Below are 21,645 nucleotides of genomic sequence, written 5' to 3'. Positions count from 1 at the left end.
AAGAAAGAAAAGTTCTGAGTTGGCTGTCACAGTCCCAGTGAGGCATATATAGGCGCTGTTAATATAAAGGAGCCCCAGTAGTTTTTCTTGACCCACTTCTGCTAACATCACCTCAGTGTTTGTGTGTCATAGAGATAATGTGCAGCATTGTTCATTATGACACTCAGTTTTGTTTTAATTCTCTCCTTTGCTATGACCTCCAGGGTTCCACTGTATGTCCTATAATGGAGCTTACCCTTTTAATTAGTGTATTGATTTGGTGGGCCTCTCTTAAACTGATGTTCTCAGACCAGCACTCCACAGAGTAATAAATCACACTGGCCATCACAGAGTTATAGAAGATATGAGGGATGTCACTTACCACATGAAAGGAATGCAGTCTCCTAAGGACGAAGAGCCTGGTCTGCCCTTTTTTATATAGTTCCTCTGTATTCCGAGACGAGTTCAACCTGTCATTAATGTGGATCCCCAAGAGTGGACCACCTCTACATCCACTCTTTGAATAGTGACCTAACATAAAGGCTTGTTGTTGCTGCAAATGTTGATAGCCAGTTCCTTGGTTTTGCTGATGTTAAGATGTGAACAATTCTTTTTGCACCAAGAAACAAACTTCTAAACCTGACTCCTCTACTCCGTCTCATCCCCTTTATCAATGCACCCCAGAATCATCTGAGAATTCTGCAAGTGACATAACGTGGTGTTATATTTGTAGTCAGTTGTGTACAGAGTGAACAGAAAATTAGACAGGGCTGATCCTGGTGGTGCATGCACATCCATATCAGAAACACAGTCCTTGAGTCTCACAAACTACAGTCTGCCCGACAGATTATTATCCAGGACACCATAGGTTCATCCACCTGCATATCTCTGATCTCACCCATTAAACAGGGATGGCTGGATAGGATTGAAGGCACTGGAGAAATTGAAAAACATAGTATAATATCAAATAAAAACGTGAATATACATCTTTAATATATCAGCTTTGCTTTATACAAGAATCAGGTGCACTCTGTTGATCTAGCTCTTGCCATGACTCTTATCTAAATCTTCATATTTTCTCATTTCATTGATTTCAAATGTTAAAACCTAAAGGCAAGAGTGATTAGCAGGTGATTACTATATACTGTGGGCTTCAAACCTAAATAAGCAAGCTTCAACTGCAAATGCACTTACAATCGTTAGGCTCTTATTAAACGATCTAAGAAAGAATTGGAAATGTATTGTGTCACGTGACTTGTACATTTTGCACTCTACTATCATTTTTAGTTGACCTTTTAGAAAGACCATTCAATCATTCTACTCATAAAAATGAAGAAATAACGTGAACGCCTGTTTAGTGAAGCCCTGCAGATGCTATAGGCACTCAAACTGTGATTCAAAAGGGCATTAGCAATCACCGAAAAGAATATCTAGTAATGTATAATGACACAGTTTTGTATTCACTTTACGATGTATATTATATGTTTGGCTTGATTTTCAAAACACTGACATTTCTTGCTTAAAAAATGGTATACGATTTTTGAAATATAGTAATTCTATTAATTAATTTATTATACTATATATTATTAGAACTCAAAACAGACTAAAGACTAACATAACAAGGGCAGCATGGTGACACAGTGGTATTGTAATTAGTGCTTTTCACCCACATCTCCAGAAACAAAGGTTTAAATACTCATAGACTTTAAATGATGCAAAGAGAACCGTCTGCGTCTTAACATCAGCAAAACCAAGAAAATGGTTATTGACTTTCACCATACCAAAGAGTCTCTATGTAGAGTCACTATTCAAGGAGTGGATGCAGTGGTGGTCCACTCCTACAAGTACAAGGGAGTCCACGTTAATGACAGGTTGGACTGGTCTCAGGACACAGGAGGAACTATATAAGAAGAGGCCTGTGTTCCTTTCATGTGGGAAGTGACATTCTTCTATACCTCCATAATGGCCTGTGTGATTTTCTATGCTGTGCTGTGCTGGGCTGGTAACATCACTTCAAGAGATGCCCACCGAATCAACAAACTAATTAAAAGGACAGGTTCCATTATGGGACACACTCTGGAGGTGGTAGCAAATGAGAGAACTTAAACCAAACTGAGTGTCATTATGAAAAATGCTGCACATCCTCTCTCTGACACACTAACACTGAGGACTTTCGGCCAACAAATTATTCAAAAGAAGTGTGTCAAGAAACACTACTGGGGCTCCTATATACCAACAGCAATACGTATGCCTCACTGGGACTTCCAAGTCAGAAGTTTTCTGTCTTTTGAATTTTCTTGTTTTACAGTCATCCTAGTGTGTGTTCAGACTGTAGTGTGTGTACATATTTATTTATTATTTACTTATCTACCTATTTCTGTATGTATTTATTTAAAGAGATCTGTGAAAAGCCAAACAAAGTTCTGTCTATTGTCGCAGATGACTGGGGGGGCGACCCAGCCGGGACGCCTCGGAGGACTGGAGGAGGGCTTACCAGGGGGCCACGGGGGCAGGGCTTTGAAGCTCAACCCTGTAGGGGCCCGTGGTCACCGCCAGAGGGCGCCCCAATGCCTTGGTGACCCTGGACCTCAGCACTTCTGCCGCACCCGGACGTCCCGGGGGGGAAGAAGTGCAGAGACACCTGGAGTGTTAGGATGGTTAGGATGCTACCGGCACTTCCGCCACACATTGGGGCGTGTCGGTGGAAGTTTGCCGTGAAACACCTGGAGCACATCCGGGTGATTATAAAAGGGGCTGCCACCCTTCATTCAGGGTGAGAGTCGGGTGGTAGAAGGATGGAGCTTGGGAGAAGAGTCAAGGAGGCGGCCTGAAGAATAAGGCATTTTGAGTTGGCCTGGACTTTGGGGGTTTTGTTGTTCACTGTACATATGAATAATAAACGTGTGTTGGGTGATGTCAATGTGTCCACCTGTCTGTGTCTCGGCCAGCTTCCACACTATCTATCTATCAATCTATCTATGAAATTTTATTATGGGCAAAACGTGAAATTTGTATAGTGTTATAAATAAACTAATTCAATACTGAACAATAATTTTAATTATAATAATAAGAGAAAACTGGGTCAGTTAAGAGTATAATGACAACTGAAATGCTACTCAAATGTAAAATGATTGAGTTTGTTTATAGATAGATAGTTAGCTTGATTCCATGAAGGAAATCAAACTTAAATAAAACCATCTTAAAGCATTTTGTGAAAAGTAAACAGGAAACAGTAAGTCATTACTCAATTGGATGCCCACTCACTCAAAGTGGGAAGATTTAGAGTCAGCAATTTATTAAACCTATCTGTATTTGGAATGTAGGAGAAAGCTGGAGGGCCTGTTTCAAGGCATGAAAACTCCATATAGGACTTATCTAGGGTTAACCTTTCTACCACTAAATCAGCATGATCATGGCCCGAGTTCCAGCAGGGCATCATGGACTTTGTAGTGTTTATACACAGCCCTGCTGGATACCTTGGGGACCACCAGGAGTCGCTGTGGGGGGGCTTATGGGCTCTGTGGTGCCGTACGACCCGGGAGTGCGTCATGGTCACGTGACGGGAAAAAATGTCGTGCTCCCGGGTTGAAGTGGTGGATTGATTGCCCTGACCCGGAAGGAATAAGGAACTGTGGACTGCTGGGACAGGAACACCTCTGGGTCAGGGGCTATAAATGGACGAAGGCTCAGTCCAGACGCTGGGCTGAGCTGGGAGGTAGAGGAGCAAGTGTCTGGGCGAGGAGGAGAGTATTGTGTTTATTGTAGTTAGTAGTGAGTTTATGAGTAGTGTGGAAGGTGCTTGGTGCACTGTGCAAAATAATAAAGAGTCTTGGACTTGTACCTGGTGTCTGGAGTTGTACCTGAGGGTTCAAGGGAGCACTAGCGCCCCTACTGCCACTATATATATATCTATATATATATATATATAGATATATATATATATATATATATATCTATATATATATCTATATATATATATATATATATATACTGTATGTATATAAATAGTGTTTGGTGGCCATAGCCACTACCTGGCCAGGACACCAACAGTGTGGAAGGAGAAGGGGAGAGGACATTGGTAAGGCAATACCTCACCTGGGACACTAGAGGGCAGCCCTCCTGGGCAACAGGGCATGTCATGTGCTGGAATTTGGTGAAGCCCTGTTAGGTTCCGTGGGGGCCCCCAGGGGGAGCTGCAGAGCCCTATAGAGGACCTCCAGCACACCTGGGAGTGATTCCAGATAATACTGACGAGCCACCTGGAACACTCCTGGGACCTGAATAAGAAGAGCCGCCTCTCTCCATTGAATGGCCAGAGTCGGGAGGAAGAAGACAAAGCCTGAGCAGAAGTGAAGGCGGATGGACTGGCGGCAAGAAGGGACTGTGTATTGGTGTGTTGCGATGTTGGTGTTTTGTGCACTTTAAAAAATGTAAATAAACCCAGGTGTTGTGTTGAAACTGTGTCCTGCCTGTGTGTGTCCGGGTTAGGGCTGTGTTACACACACTGGTGGCTTCACAATATATATATATATATATGTTTATTTTTCTCCCTGTAGGAAAACTAAAAGAAACACAAACTGCAAAAAGGCTTCCATATCCCACTACCATGATTAGAAGAGCTCATAATATGTAGCCTCATCCCCTGCCCAGGTTGTCCTAATCAAATGTGAGATCAAGTGACTCAGCTAAGTTCAAATAGTTCAAAAAACACATAAAGGCATTTAAAAACAAGAGGTAAATACTGTTGTGTGATCTCCAGCAAAAAACAGAAAAATCTAATACATTAATCTCAAAGTGGGGTTGTAGGTATGTAAGTGGGAGGGTTGGTGTGTGTTTGTTCTTTATACAATTCCACTTTTGGTCCAGTCTCAACAAAATTTTACACACATATCCCACTTTGTCAGGCTAGTTTGGCAGTCAAAATTTGAATCCTGTGGGTTTTGTTTTACTATAATGAGTTTTAAGGACATGATTCTGGATTTTGAGCCCTGAAATCAATTAAATTGATTAATCAGTCTCTGGTGCATTTGAAGAAACACTATTTAGAGAAGTTAAATAGTTTGGCCTTAAAATTACTTACCCAGGCAATGCTGTGTGCTGCTGCTAGTTTAAAAATATAGGTGGTCACAAAAAAGAGAAAAACTTGACTATTAGCATTCACAACCAGAAAAGTCACAATGCTTTACTGAACCATCGTTATCATCTTGTGTAGATAGATAGATAGATAGATAGATAGATAGATAGATAGATAGATACTTTATTAATCCCAAGGGGAAGTTACCTGATGTCTACTCAGTGTCTTACTTATTATTTGGTCTGTTGTATTTGGTGCCTACACATAAGACCTTTACTGACAAAAGTGGTAAGAATATTTCATGAAACAAATATGATCGCTTAGTGAGAGACCACCTTTTAGTGTTTCTTCAGGAGATGCTGTCTCTTGGCATAAGTGGGTCTGTGAATGTTCTGTTATGCACTTACTTGGCAGATCACGTTATGTTAACTTACGTAATTTTATTTTTAATGCTTTCATATATTTATCTATCACAATCTTCATTTTGAGAACATTAATGGACTAAACTCTCCTACACTATACACCCAAGTGCACTGCAAAAATTGTAATCTAAGCAAGTGAAAGGTTTTTAAATCACAACATTAAATCCCATCTTCCTTGTCATAAGAATGATTGACTTATCAAATAAAATTTTTTAGCTTACTTTAAGAAATTTTGCTAACCCCATTGGCAGAATTTTTTGCTAAATAAAAACAAGCCAACTCCCATTTCAAGTTTTCTTGTCTAGTTTTTGCACATTCAATTTTTGCAGTGTGTTTTTATTCCTGATTATTATTTATCAGTTTCTAGTTTATTCTTTTTTCAACCATATATAGTGATCTTTGGAAATGTGTATCTACAAATAACTTTACAGACAAAAGGCTTAAGAATGTCTTTGGGGAAAAATATGACCATCTAGTAAGAATCCTTATTTAGTTTTTGACATAAATGTCAAGATTATTTATTTTCCTGGATGTTTTGCCTGACACTGGCTTCAGTTTGCTTCAGGTTCAATGTGCTTATTATATTTTAACTGTTCTTTGTCTTTATATTCCTCTCCCTCATTTTCCTCTCTCTTTGATTTTCTTGCCTGATTATAAAAATAGTCAGCAACAGCAGTTTTTTGCGGGGGCCTAATTCTCCTGTGTTGTCTCTGCTTCTTCTCTTGTCATGTCCGCAGCATTGTCTCATTTTGCCTTCTGCATTTCTTAGTGATGTCTAACCATAGTTTTGAAGTGACAACACATTCCATGTTACACGTACCCATTGTTCACCCGTTTTAGTCTCCTTTTGTGGGATGCTTTTCTGCAAAAAGCTACTTTTTTGTATATTTTTTCTACTGGAATTTGGGGTTCATTTTACATTGTTGGTGAAAGCCTGGCACTCTTGTTAGTGCTTCACTGCAAAAGAATACAGTGGAACCTCGGTTTGCGAGCATAATTCATTCCGGAAACATGCTTGCAGTCCAAAGCACTCATATATCAAAGTGAATTTCTCCATAAGAAATAATGGAAACTCAGATGATTCATTCCACAACCCAAAACTTTTCATATAAAAACGATTAATACAAAATATAAAGTAAAAATACATAAAACAAATTAACCTGCATTTTACCTTTAAAAAGAATTATGGCTGGTGTGAGTGGGTTTCTAAACTCTTGTGGGATTCCACCCAACAGGACGACATGCGGAAGAGCGTCCCAAAGCAATCGCAGTCTCCCAGCACTGTAGAAGTTCGCCATATAAGCGTATCCAAAAAGATCGCGGATGTGCAGATGGAGAATAGGAGACGCCCTCAAGAGAAGAGAGAGAGAGAGAGAGACGCACGTGTGAGCGAGATAAGGATAGAGAGAGACACGTGTGTGAGTGAGAGAGATAAGGAGAGAGAGAGACGCACACGCGAGTGAGTGAGTGACTGAGTGAGTGAGAGAGAGAGAGAGAGAGAGAGAGAGAGAGAGATAAGCGCGCGTGAGCGAGAGCAATAAGGAGAGAGAGAGAGAGAGAGAGAGGGGCAGGCAGGCAGGCGCACACGCGTGCGAGTGAGAGAGATAAGGAGAGAGAGAGAGAGACGCACACGCGAGTGAGTGAGTGAGTGAGAGAGAGAGAGAGAGAGAGAGAGAGAGAGAGAGAAAGAGAAAGAGAAAGAGAAAGAGAAAGAGAAAGAGAGAGGGGCAGGCAGGCAGGCGCACACGCGCGTGAGCGAGAGAGATAAGGAGAGAGAGAAGAACCATCAGCTCAGTTGTGATCACATGACGCTCAGCAGACAAAGTGTATCCATACTACTCGTATTGCAAGACATCGCTCGTTTATCAAGTCAAAATTTAGTGAAAAATTTTGCTCGTCTTGCAAAACACTCATAAACCAAGTTACTCGCAAACCGAGGTTACACTGTACTACAGCCCTAGATCTATTAATAGTAAGTTTTGGTGGTGATTAGTTTAACTGTCACACTATTTTCCTCTTTAATAAATTGTTTTAACATTTCTTTACACATTTGGCATCTTCCTTGGAGATATACCTTTTATGGCTAGATGCATGACAGTAGGTGCTCCCATTTAACCTCCTTTTTATTTTAAGGATGAGTGACTATTAAAAAGACTCATCTTTACAAAAGTGAAGGCTGAATTTAGTGAGCGGAAATTTTTCTGTGAAATAAAATCAATACTTTGAATTATTTTAGTCACTTTAAAGTTTGGATTACTCATTTTTTTACACACTGTGTTTCTGCTTCTTAGTGTTCTGACCCCTGCTTGTTACCTTCATTCTGTTTAGCATCCTTAAAAAGCCGCTGCTGCTAGGTGATCATAATACCACAGTTTAGAGAATTGATTTCAATGGACACATCTAAAAGGATATGACCAAGTACAGCATGCAAAGAATAACTTATAGAGGAAATTTTTGTATGAATGATTTTGCCCAGCTGAATATCCTGCTGAACAGAGGCCATTTTGCTTCCAGGAGTACTCGACCTAAATGTTGGTGGGCTAATTTCATTGACCCAGCCAAACGGCTTTTCTGTAGCTTTACCTTCTTTTAATGACTCACAAGCAAGTTTGACAAAAACAGTTTTGTCTTCTGTGCTTCCTTCTATTGTCTTCTTTTTCATCCTACTAAACATTCACCATACCATGCTTGTCTCTGCTACCAAACGATCTGAACCCTCTGTGAACACTAATATAAATAATTTTTTTTTTTCTCCATATTTCCACTGAAACAATATTTTTTGGAATGTCAGCTACATAATGGCATTTGCAGTTAGGGTTGTTGTTACAGGGAAGAAAGGACAGCCATGTGTATTGCTCATAAGACATAGAGAAAAAATACAAAGCATTAGTCAGAACTGAACATAAAAAGGTGTTACTTGATTTATGTATATTTGAATCAAGGACAAAACCTATGAAGTAACTATGATAATTATGAGCAACAGAACATAAACCTCACCTGCTGAGAGAATAAACACATTCCACTGATTATTCCATGATCAATACCACCTACTTCCAGTTAGAAAAAAATGCATTTCAGCTCTCTCAGCTGCCAGCCTACTTGTTCTGTCATCGGTTCCTTCACTACTAGAGCTGTCAAATTGGACAAAATTAAAGTTTGATTATTATTATTAAAAGAAGTATATTTTCAAATATATTGTAGCATATTGGGTTTAGAGTTTCACAAATAACACTCAGGAACAATTCATAGAGGTCACTAAGGTCCCCTTAGTCTCACTTTACTCTCGAACTTGAAGAAACAATATTAGAGACTTTAAACATACACAGCAAACATGAAAAACTTCTTCAGTCATTTGACTTTGGTCATCTCTTCCTGGATATTAAAACAGTTCAGAGGTGTCTCCCTCATTGCTGTGGAGCTAAAGAGCAGTTTTGTATACTTTGTCGTATATGAAGTATAGGGAAAGTATTGTAATCGTTCAGAAATTCGATGTCTAGAATTTGACGAATCTCGACATTTTAGACCTCCCTGGCTTTCTCGTATACGAAGTGTAGGGAACGTATTGGCATCCTCCAAAAATTGCATTTCGAGATTTTGATGAAACTCAACATTTTATTCCTCCTTGAGTCCAAAAATACAATTTCTGGAATTATGTGTGTGTGTGTGTGTGTGTATGTAAACTCGATAACTTGAATACACTTTCACTTAGGTCAACCAAATTTTGCATTAAAGTATTAGTTACAAAATGTAGATTTCTTTTAACTTTTGGGCTTTTTCCATTAACCAGAAGCGGTACTTTACCTTTTAGTCATACAGCTGCAGAGTCAGATTCGTTCAACTTTACTTTTATAACAATTGTTCAATATATTATTAATTTGATTTGATTTATTGTTGATGGTTCCTTAATGTACATAATATAAAAATATCATTGTCTTGCAGTTTACTCCTCAATTATCCATTCCCATATCTTAGTATTTCAGAAAGTCTAGGGGAGACCACTCCCTATTTTTTTCAAAGAGAAAAGCAGGCAGAGAGTGAGCTACTTGTATTGGTAATTAACCATCTATAAAGGTTTTTGCTACCGTGAGATATGAGACATATGCAAAAGTGCAGGATAGGTAAACTGTTTTCTGTCTGAAAGTGTGTTTTCTTTGTAACTGAATCATCTCTAAAAAGCAAAAAATGCAGTCTGAATGCTCTCACCGTCCTCCTCAGCTTTGTTCATTTGTTTAACGAAGAAACATTCTAATCATGGCTCCACAAGTCATGTTAACTTGTTGTGCACCAGGATGATGTTTGACTGTACACTTAAATGTCTGTAATAGAATAAACCATCCAATGTATCTGGAATTTGTGTATTTCTCCCTATAAAGCCATCGTGGTGGCACATGATAAGTTATCAAAGTAAACCTTTGACTCCATAAGTAATAAGTGCTCTGATTCCTTTTCAATAGTGAAATAATTAAGTTGTCTGGACAACAATTTGTGACTAAGTTACTTAATGGGGTACTACTGATCATCGAAAGCCTGAGATAACACAGCTCCCAACCCATATGCATTGGCAACTGTTTGCAAGATAAAATCTTTGGTAAACTAGGTGTTTCACACGTAGAAAGAGCACCTTTTAAATCCATAAATGCTTTTTCACAAGCATCTAACCAGACAACACTATGATTCTTATAGCTCTTCTTCAAGCCCTTTAAAAGGGAAGCCCCATCAGCAAAATTAGGAATAAACCAACTATAATAACCTGCCAGCCATAAGGAGGTATGGACCTGCTTCTATGTTTTTGGATGAGGATACATACTTATCTCACCAACATTTTTCATTTGAGGTTTGATTAGCACCTTGCCCATGAGAAAACCAAGGTAGTGATTTTTTGACATACCTGATTAACATTATATCCAGATTGGAGGATGCAGTTTTCTCACAACTTGATTCCTCAGGAGGCACCAGCCAGTATCACTTAGTTAGATCTAAGATAGAATTATAGGATGTTTGACCCACCTTTACTAAAAACTCATCTACATAGGGCAACAGGTAGGCATCAAATTTAGAAACTTTACTCAAATGTCTGAAATCTATACAAAACCATATGGACCGTCTAGTTTTTTGATCAATAAAATTTGTCTACACTATTCACTCTTCGTTTAAAAATGACACCTAATTCAAGCATTTCCTCAGGTACCGCCTCTCTTCTAGCTTCAGGAATTTTACATGGGTTCATTTGTACTTTAAAGCCATGCTCCATTATCACTTTGTTCTCTGCCATGTTACTTTCCCTTGAAAGGGTCAAAAGGGTCATCACCGATTTTTTGTATCGGAGAAGTCAATTCTCTTCTCTGTATGTCAGATAAATCATCCTCTACAGAAACTTCAGGGTCATCTGGAACAGAAGTTGCTGTAAGAAGCACATCCTTTGAATTTTAAAAAGATAAATATGTAGTATCTGAACTGGCTTGAGACCTCTAGGTATCCTGACATATTTTGCAGGATTTATTCATTCCTCAGTTAGGGCCAGACCCAGACATTCTGCTAAAACCTTATGAGGATCAGTTGGAGCAAGAACAAGTATTCACAGAATTCACAGTGGCTACACTTCTTATCATACCAACATTTCTGTATTTCTTGTTCAACATTGCAAATGCACTGTTGCAACTGAGTACAATTCAGAACATTTTAATGTCCTACTAATTAAAACTTGCTGTCATTCATTTGACTGTCCAACTATTCTTTCCAATCTAACACATTGTGGGGCTGTCTGCCAAAAAGGAATCTAAATGGACTTAAATGAGTAGATGCCTGTGGTGATTGTCACAGAGCATACATTAGAGACAGTAACAGGGTGTTCTGGAACATTGTATTGTAATGAACAACACACTTAATCATTAGTTTCAATGTTTTATTAAATCTTTCTATTAAACATATTCAGTATTAAATTTCATAAAGTAACTGTATTCTTGAGTACATCCTTACAAATACACAAACTGAATCCTGAATGCTCACTTTTTGTAATGTCGGTATTATCCAACCTGTCTGTGTCTCAGTTCTCCCATACCTTGTTTTTTCAGTGCCCGGAGTCTGAAACTGTGGAAAAAAGTTTTCTGAAAAAGCTATTTTCCCTTGTTTTTGATAACCAGTATAAACAGAAATTCTATATTTCAGAGCCAGTCATTTCATTAGGTATCAAAGGTGGCCATCTAGGGTACTGTTATCCAAGGGGCACCTTTTATGAGAGTTAAGGAATGCATGCTCTCTAGACACCAAGTAGGATCTGGAGTCGAACTCTGATGATACTGAGTGAGACCTGTTACTAGGTGAGTACTGTTTATGAATGTAAAAGTGAGCATGCTCCATACACCAAAGGGGAACACGCTCCTTGAAATCAGTAGTATATAATCAAAGCATCGGTGTTTGTGCTATGATCCAGTTTGAATGCAAATTATAAACTTGCATCTTAGTTTTGTAATTGCACATACTCAGGCTCTGTAACATATTATGTACTATGAATTGCATCCATCCATCCATCCATTGTCTAACCCGCTGAATCCGAATACAGGGTCACGGGGGTCACTGGAGCCAATCCCAGCCAACACAGGGCACAAGGCAGGAACCAATCCTGGGCAGGGTGCCAACCCACCGCAGGACACACACAAACACACCCACACACCAAGCACACACTAGGGCCAATTTAGAATTGCCAATCCACCTAACCTGCATGTCTTTGGATTGTGGGAGGAAACCGGAGCGCCCGGAGGAAACCCACGCAGACACGGGGAGAACATGCAAACTCCACGCAGGGAGGACCCGGGAAGCGAACCCGGGTCTCCTAACTGCGAGGCAGCAGCGCTACCACTGCGCCACCGTGCCGCCCACTATGAATTGCAACTCCTTGTTATTGTTAGAGGCGATTGTAGGCACTATTCCATCTGGTTCAGGTACTGTTTGTTTTCAGGACTAGTTACTCTAAATCTATTTTAGTCTCTTCCCCATTTTCACTTGTCAAATCTAGTTCACCTTCTAAATTAACTTCCAGATTAACCTCAGTGTTAACAAGATCCTCTCCTTCGTCAACATTTTCAATCTTTAGAGGATTAGGTGAAAAGTACTATTTAATTTCCGTATTAGCGACAGCCATGGACCAGTGTCTGAAATTGCCCACCAAACCCTATATGTCTTCCACAATATTTTACAGGAAGTCATATATTCTCATATTGTTTAACATCACTTTGGACACCTTGCCTACTCACTCAGGCTTTTAACCGCACATCTTGCCGTATCACTGCCCGAGACCAGTAAAGCAAGTAGTTCTGGCCTTGCTAATCCCACAGCAACATGAAAATTATCCCTTTTTCTTAACTTAAACGGAACCACAGAAGAACATGTCTCTGCCGTGCTGATTCCCATGGACTGTGCTCAAGAAAGGTGCTATTGAGTTGCAGAGGTAACTGGGACCCTAGCACCATGCATAGAAAGAAGAGAGAAAAAGAAGTTAACTTATTGTATGCATAATTAACCAGCTATAAAGGTTTTTTGTTACAGTGAGATATGAGACTTGTGCAAAATATCAGGAGATCATGCTCTAAACTGTTTTCCATAGACACAGACATAAATCTAAATTTTCCAGTCTGAATTTGTAAGATGCATTTAGAGAACTCTTGCCCTCTAGTACAAGCTCCATATGTGTATGACCCATTCAAAGAACCTGTGGTTTTGATGTGGCAGTTAATGAATAGGGAAGAAACAACTGCTGACCAAAGCATCCAGCTGCTGATCCAAGGCAGTGAACTGAAGAAGGTATAAATACTGTATATCTAGTAATGAGAATCTAAACCATGAAAACAAGATTTGCCACCTTTCCCACAAGTAAAGTAAAGCCTCATATCCAAAGAGGGTGTTTTCCAACATGAATGGATGGTCTACCTCAGTCTTTCTCCTGGCTGGTACTGCATCTGCCCCTGCCTTCTTCAGGCTGAGCCTGCCAGTCAATGGTGCTCAAGCAATTCTCAGGCCAAGAGTATCAGTTGCAGGCCTGGCTCCACAGATGGGTTATAGTGTCCCAATTGAGTTTCAATGAAAACAACATAGGATTCAAAGTTTAGAGAGGTCTTTGTGCAGCCCCTTCATTTTAGCCTGTTTGCTAAGAATAGCAATACCAGCAGCACTGTGCTTAAACATGTCACAAAAGCCACGATGAGACAAAGCAAGGTTTGGGGCAGCCACCCGTATAATCTGGTTTCCTGGCTGCAAAGCGTTCTTTACAAATGATAGCACTGCTGTGCACAAAACCGAAGTCCAATACAGAACTAAGGGGAATTAGGGAAAAGGAGGAGGTTTTAAAGGGGAAGACAGGAAGTGAGATCATAGGGGTCGGGCTCATTGAGGTTCTCAGCCATTGGTTCGAGCCCGGACGTGACATCACAGGGGCTGGAGCCGGCAAGGTCTCCTTCGATAGGCTTGGTCCCGGAAGTGACGTCAGAAGAGCCAGGCGGAATCACCCGGGAATGGCCTGCAGGCAAGGAAGAAAAAGAGTCAGTGCACTCTGCCGCATCCTCGTATGTCTCCGAACTGTCCTTACCCGAGCCCTTTAGCTGCCTCCCATGCGCACGTGTGTGACAAACAGTACAGCGCTCACAGGTCCTCCCCATGTGAAGATCACAATTACAGGTGTGAGTGCTTTCAATGTTTTTAAAATAATCTGTTATTGTGTGCATTTTGGAATATTTTTATTATTAAGTGGGACAATTAGCAGTTTGCCACCTGTACAGATTTTGTACCAGTTATAGTTTCTGACTGTCTTCTGAGGCTTGTTATTGGATTGCATTTAATTTTTACTGACTTGTATTTATTAATAGAAAAGTTTACAGTTATTAAATTAATCATATAGTCTCTGCAGCATAACAGCTTTCAATTAATGGTGCTAAAAGTAGTCCAATATTATTGTATAAACTGTTGTGTAGTTATTAAAACGTGTTTAAGTAACAAAAGAAAAATCATGAATGGCCTGTTATTAAAAATATGACTCATGTTTAAATTAGTTTGCTTATTGTCACGCTAATATAAATGTGAATTGTTTTTGGTAAATTATTATAGTGTATGTCATCAAATATATAAATGCAATAATTATTTGTAAATTGGCAAATGTTATGAATTTAAAATCATGATATTTCATTGGTGCTTTAGTATTAGAAGTAATAGTAGTAATAAAAGTAAGTATTGGAAAAATCCAACTTTACTGTTGAAATTCATTATAAAATTATATTTATTAAATGTACTCATTATTCTCAGGCTATTAATTACAGTCACATCCATAAGTATTTGGATGGTGACACAATTTTCATAATTTTGGCTCTGTGCACCACATACTCCACCACAATGGATTTGAAATAAAGCAATCAAGATGTGATTGAAGTATACACTTTCAGTTTTAATTCAAGGAGTTTAACAAAAATATCATATGAGCACTTTAGAAAAAACAGGTATTTGTATACATGGTTCCGCTGTTGGACAGACTAACATAATCATAAATATAATGATCATATTCAATATTTGGTTAAAAAATCCTTTATAGTCAATGCCTGCATGAAGTCTTAAACCCATGACCATCTCCAAGTACTTTATTTCCTGCCAGGCCTTTACTGCAGCTGACTTCAGTTGCCGCTTATTCATTGGACTTTGTGCCTTCAGTTTTGTCTTCAGAAAGTGAAATGAATGTCCAATTGGCTTTAGGTCAGTTGATTGCCTTGGCCATTGAAGAATATTCCACTTCTTTGCTTTGTAAAGCACTTTATTTGCTTTCACAGTATGTTTTGGCTCATTGTCCATCTGTATTGTGAAGCGTCGTCCTATTGGTTTTGCAGCATTTGGCTGAATTTGAGCAGACTGTATAGCTCTGTGCACTTTATCCTGCTACTTCTGCTAGCAGTCATATCTATACTAATAAAAGGCAAAGCTCTCACTGACTCACTCATCACTAATTCTCCAACTTCCCATGTATGTAGAAGGCTGAAATTTGGCAGGCTCATTCCTTACAGGTTACTTACAGAAGTTAAGCAGGTTTAATTTCGAAATTCTACACGTAACGGTCATAACTGAATCCTACTTACGTACATATATACGTCCATAGCCTGCAGCTCGGTCGCCGTGTGAGGCGATGTTATGTCCTCCCCCATCCCCACGCCTCCCACGTAGTTGGCTGCCTGCCTGCCTATATTGCGTCCCCCATCCCCACGCCTCCCACGTAATTGGCTGCCTGCCCATATAAGGCCGTCTGTCGCTCCAGTCTCTTCATTCCCTTCCTTGCTTCGCCACGGTATTCATGTCTCCCTACTGATAACTGCAGCCTTTTTATCTAATTCACGGCTTATCCTCTGTTTTATTGTTCATTTATTACGATAATAGTTATTGTGTAGGTATTTTAGACTTAGTTTACTGTTCAGGTACCCATTTCCTTTACCGTTCCAACCGTACCCCCATTAACATGTCTATCGAGGTGATCAAAGAACTGTCACATACCAAAACTCAAACCGATTATGACAGCAGCAATCCAAGCTGTGAGAAAACAGTAAAAAGGAGGTGTGTCAGACGTTGTGGTACATTTTCTGATGCAGCTAGACGGAAACAACTTTGTGACGCTGCCGCCAAATACTCGCACAAAAATCCACAAGTTCATAGACACGCTGCCGCTAAATACTCGCAGGCAAATCCACAAGTTCATAGAGATGCTGTCGCTAAATACTCGCAGGCAAATCCACAAGTTCATAGAGATGCTGTCGCTAAATACTGGCAGGCAAATCCACAAGTTCATAGACACGCTGCCACTAAATACTCGCAGGCAAATCGACAAGTTCACAGAGACGCTGTTGCTAAATACTCGCAGGCAGATCCACAATTTCATAGAGATGCTGCCGCTAAATATTTGCAGGCAATTCCACAAGCTCATAGACACGCTGACGCTAAATTTTCGCAGGCAAATCCACAACTTAATAACGGGAATGCTTGTTAAACATCTTAGATTCACGAGTACTGATTTGGGTCATAAACACTTCGATGAATGAAACCTATTATCTTTACAATGGTTGACAAAAACGGAATGTAACTTGAGCACAACACGTCCTCCAAATATGAACCTGGTTGAAAGAAATAATGATAATCAAATTCTTGATGACAGCAACACTCATAACAGTGACAAAACAATTACATTGATAATCATCCATCCATTCATCCATTGTTCATCTCACTACATCCTAACTACAGGGTAACGGGGATCTGCTGGAGCCAATCCCAGCCAACACAGGACACAAGGAAGGAAACAAACCCTGGGCAGGGTGCCAGCCTACCGCAGATTGACAATCATGTTACATTATTTTTAAAATGTTTCCTTTTCTTTTTCATAACTTCTGCCACACACTACTGTACTTCTCCGCTGCAAAGCGCGGGCATTTTGCTAGTCATCAATAAACACCAGTGACTGACTTCCATTCACATTCATGTGTGAGCATGCCATAACACTGCCTCCACCATGTTTCATGATGTGCTATTCATTGAATCATGAGCCATTTCTTCTCCTTTCCATACTTTTATTTTTCCAGCATTCTGATATATATTGATATTAGTTTCCTTTCCTCAACCAAAATTACTCCAGAGCTGGACAGGCTTTTAAAAAATGTTTTCTTGCAAAGTCTAATCTGTCCTTCCTATACTCGAGGTTTACCAGTGGTTTGCACCTTGTGGTAAACCCTCTTTTTTTTTTACTTTCATGAAGTCTTCTCTTGATTGTAGACTTTGGCAATGATTAGTCCACTTCCCGGAGAGTGTTCTTGGTTTGGCTAAATGTTGTGAAGGTGTTCTTCTTCACCAAGGGCAGAATTCTGCAATCACCCAGCACAGTTATTTTCTGTGGTTTTCCAGGCCTTCTGGTGTTGCTGAGTTCACCAGCACAATCCTTCTTTTTAAGAATGTACCAAATGGTTTATTTGACCACTCCTGGAGCCTCATGCATAACGCTGTGTGTAGAATTCACACTAAAACATGGTGTACGGACAAAAGCAGAAATGTACGTACGCACAAAAAAATCCATGTGCATAAATCTCTGTGTACGCCAACTTCCATGTTCTTTAGCTCCATAAATCCTGGTCAGCATGAAAAGTAACGCACATGCACGTGCCTGTCGTCCTACCCCGTCTCCTCTCAGAATTACACCTCTTTGAATCTGCAAATCAATATAAATAGCCCTTAAATTCAGCATTCTGTGAAAAGACAATGGCAAAAGCACAGGGAAAAACAGAAGAATTTCAGCGAATACCAAGTGGAGGCAAGGAAAAACATACTATTTGTTGGTTTAAACAGTGGTATAAACAACAAAATGAAGTTGATTGATTTCCATTTTAATCATGTAGTTTATTTTGTTATTAAAGTAGAACATCAAAAACTTCATCTTAAAATCATTTAAGTTACTAGTTTCTCAAATTCCATCATAACTAAAGTAGCACGTTAAATGCTTTGTTTTGTATGTGTTCTTCTATGTGCTCTATGTGTGTGAATCACTATGTGCTTCTTAAACAGGCTTTCTCTTCCTCCAACAGTACACAGAATACATTACATGATATTACAGCTGGCTGAACAATTTAAATACTAAGATGTATACTTGACATAATTTTCATGATGATAGGAATTAAAGCATGTATTAAACATGGAAACTCGGTGGCACAGCGATAGTGACGAACTGGCACCCCTTTCAGAGATTGTTTCAGCCCCCTGAAAGATGCTTGCTGCGCCATGCGTGACCCATGATGAAATAATTTATTGCAGCAGTACTGTCTCTTTCAAATGTACAAACCCCCAACTCCTGTCCTTACTTTTCTTTCTCCAAGTAACTAATCGCCACACAATCAGCTCTGTAATAGATGCAAAGCCATCTGTAAGCTGAGAATGGCGATTCTTTAAAACCTTTAAGGAACATTGAAATATCTTCATAGTACTTGTTTAATTATTCTATCCATCTTTCAATCCAGGGTCACGACAGCACCAGCAAGCATTAAGCACGAGGCAGGAACAATCCCTGAACTGAGCGCCAGCTCGTCGCTACTGCTATCCGCCATGTCCTCACATGTTTAACTATTAACAATATAGATTATTTAAATGATATTAAAATTTTATCTGTATAATGTAATAAAGATACTTTACTGCATTTCATCTTAAAATTGATATCAAGGGCTCCAAGAAGATAGGGCTTGGAAATCTAAATTGACTTAGAAGCGAGTCATCATCATATGAAAATATGCACTTTATAAAGTGGCTCAGGTTGTGCAATATTATAACTGTATCACAAGTTTACAGTGAGGTAATTGTACTTGTAATTGTAAAAGTACAAATAGTTCTACCAGGAGCTCTTGATGGACTGATTGAGTGCGTTTATAACTCTTGGGATGAAACTGTTTCCCTACAGGAAAGGACTTGAAGCATTTGCTCTATGGAGCAGTTCAAATAGATTGTGTGCATGTCTGAGGCAGTGTGTGCTTAATACTGTATACCGATAAATCTCTTTCCGATCAGCTGCTGTAGAGCTGTGATTCCATACTCAGATACATTGGGATTAATACTCCGAGTGGTGCAATGAGAGTAACAACGATAAAGCAGCTATGATATTTGAAATACTTTGGCCATTCCGTTGACTATTATATTGTTACAGGTTAATTACAATCAGATGCCTTAAACTAATAAACAATATGTGGTTAATTTCAGTGTATTTGATAAAGCCGCATCAAGGATGTGGATCTAAAAAAGAGAGACCACGCTGGAACAATAGCACTGCTTTGATGCTGGGTGCCTCCAGTTTGCAAAACCGAGCAGAGAACTTGTAATCACCAGGGATTATTCTGGCCTGAAAATGTGCTTGGCTTTATGACAAGTTTAGTTTTTATACATTGCGATATGAACCTGGAAATGGGCGTACACAACTTTTTTGTGCGTATGCACCGTTTATACACGAGGCCCCTGGTGTTTCTGCTATCTCTCTGAAGGATTTGTTTTGTTATCATTCTAATAATGGACTGTTTTCGATTGCATGGACAGTTCTGTGGCCCGCATATTGAGATATTTTTCTTGCTTAATAGTTACTGAAATAATGAGGGACCTGCTCCCACCTGCTTTATCAGTCAAATGTCCAAATACATTTAAGCCCCTGAAAATGGGAGGCTGTGCTGAAAAATGGCTGTCATTCCTAAACAGTTCATACAGTATTTTTGGTAAGCCTCTTAAATTAAAGCTGAAAGCTTACACTTCAGTCATATAATGATTGCTTTAATTCAAATCCATTGAGGTGGTGTACAGAGGTAAAATTATGGAAATTGTGTCATTGTCCAAATACTTATGGACCTGACTGGAAGTTAAATACCCTAAAAGAGACACTAAAATCATTTTTGTCTGTTGGGCAAAATACTATGATTAAAGCTGGAAAGTGTTGGAGTTAAGCACATCATCATGATAACACAAACAGTGATTAACAATGATAGTATTCCTTAATTAAAAAATTCCTTTTTTAAGTTTGTGATCATCTTATCTCAATACTTTGAAAATACATGCTTCTGTAACTAGGAATTCAAATTCAGTTTTTTCAATACCAATACATTTTTGACAACAGAGCATTTAACATATATGAAAGGAATACTCTACCCCAAAATTATATTTTGTATTTGTTTTATGTCACTTACCCCATGTAGTTTGTACTGATAGCTGAGAAAATGCTTAATCTTATTTTATCATACAGAATGTGAGATAACTGAGTTTCTAATATTGGTCTATTGGGACCAATGCTACATAACAGCAAGTTATATCAAAAGGTCCATGAAGAAATCTCACATTATTCGTGTCACTTAATCCACATGTCTAGTCATCCAGATGTATGCTCACAACCTCCCAAACACATGAGTTTTTACTAAAATATTGTTAAATAAATAACTTCCAAAAAATGTTCTTGTAAACAAAAATGCAACACATTCAGACACACCTGAGCATTTCAGTTGAACTGGATTGTACCATAACAGGACCAAACACATCCAACTTAGGTAGACTAGCTGACTGCATGGATTCAGTGTCCAGTATGTTAAGCAGTCTCATGCTGACTTAAAAAGCTATTAGTTAAAAAAAAACCTTGATTACCTGTCATTGTTACGTTGACCTTACTAACCTGCCAAAATGAGATCGCAATGGAGAACCTCTGGCTCAGGCCGCCTCACACTCTTTTTTCAATACCTGGTGAATGCTCATTTACTCATTCAGCCTTGTGGCTCCTATCCTCAGCATTTTTTGCTCCAGGACTTTTTTAGGAAGCTCCACTTGTGGGCTCTTTCAAATCTCATTTAAAGACTCACTCACCTTGTTCTCCCTTGTTTTTAAACCCTTACTATCTCTTAAGCCGATCGTCTCCTTCACTGTTTTGTTCTTCTTCTTCCTCTTCATCTATTCCCACTTCTATGTTGGGTCGATGTGTTTGATCAGCCTTCTCCAGATAGCTCGGTCCTGCAGCTCCTTGCCATTCAAGCCCATTTCCTTCAGATCTCCTTTTACTTTATCTATCCACCTCCACTTTGGCCTCCCTCATTTTCTCTTCCATTCCCATCACTCTTTTGCTGACACATTTACTGTCACTTCTCATCACATGTCCATACCACTTCAATCTACTTTCCTGTATTTTCTTAGATCTCTCTCCCACTTTGTTGCACCTCTAATTGTCTCATTTCTTAGTCTGTCCTTTTTGTAACTGCACACATTCATCTCAGCATTCCCCATTTCTGCCATCTTCTACTCCATGGTACTCTTTTGTTTGTATTTATTTACAGTACATGCACTTAAGATTATAAATGTAAGTGCAATTTCAAATTACTAGTATTTACTCTTTGATCTTGTTTGATACATAAAAAGCCATGTTATAGTGCTTCCTATTAATGCTGCTCTAAAAAGCAAAGATTAATTGACTGCATGTTTAATACACAACTCCATTCTTTCCAGAACAAGGCAAATAAAGAGTTCTGAATGAAATGGTAGTGCATCAGATGGAAAATTCTTAAAGGGCCAACAAGAAAGAATCAGAAAGTGCACCAAACTATAGAAACCAGATTTCCACTTCCCTGAATGTGTTTTTAATTCAGCATATAAACTCAACAGCGCTCA

Source organism: Polypterus senegalus, chromosome 8 (genome assembly GCF_016835505.1).
Source record: "Polypterus senegalus isolate Bchr_013 chromosome 8, ASM1683550v1, whole genome shotgun sequence".
In the NCBI taxonomy this organism is placed as follows: domain Eukaryota; kingdom Metazoa; phylum Chordata; class Cladistia; order Polypteriformes; family Polypteridae; genus Polypterus; species Polypterus senegalus.
Note: the sequence above shows the minus strand (reverse complement) of the source record.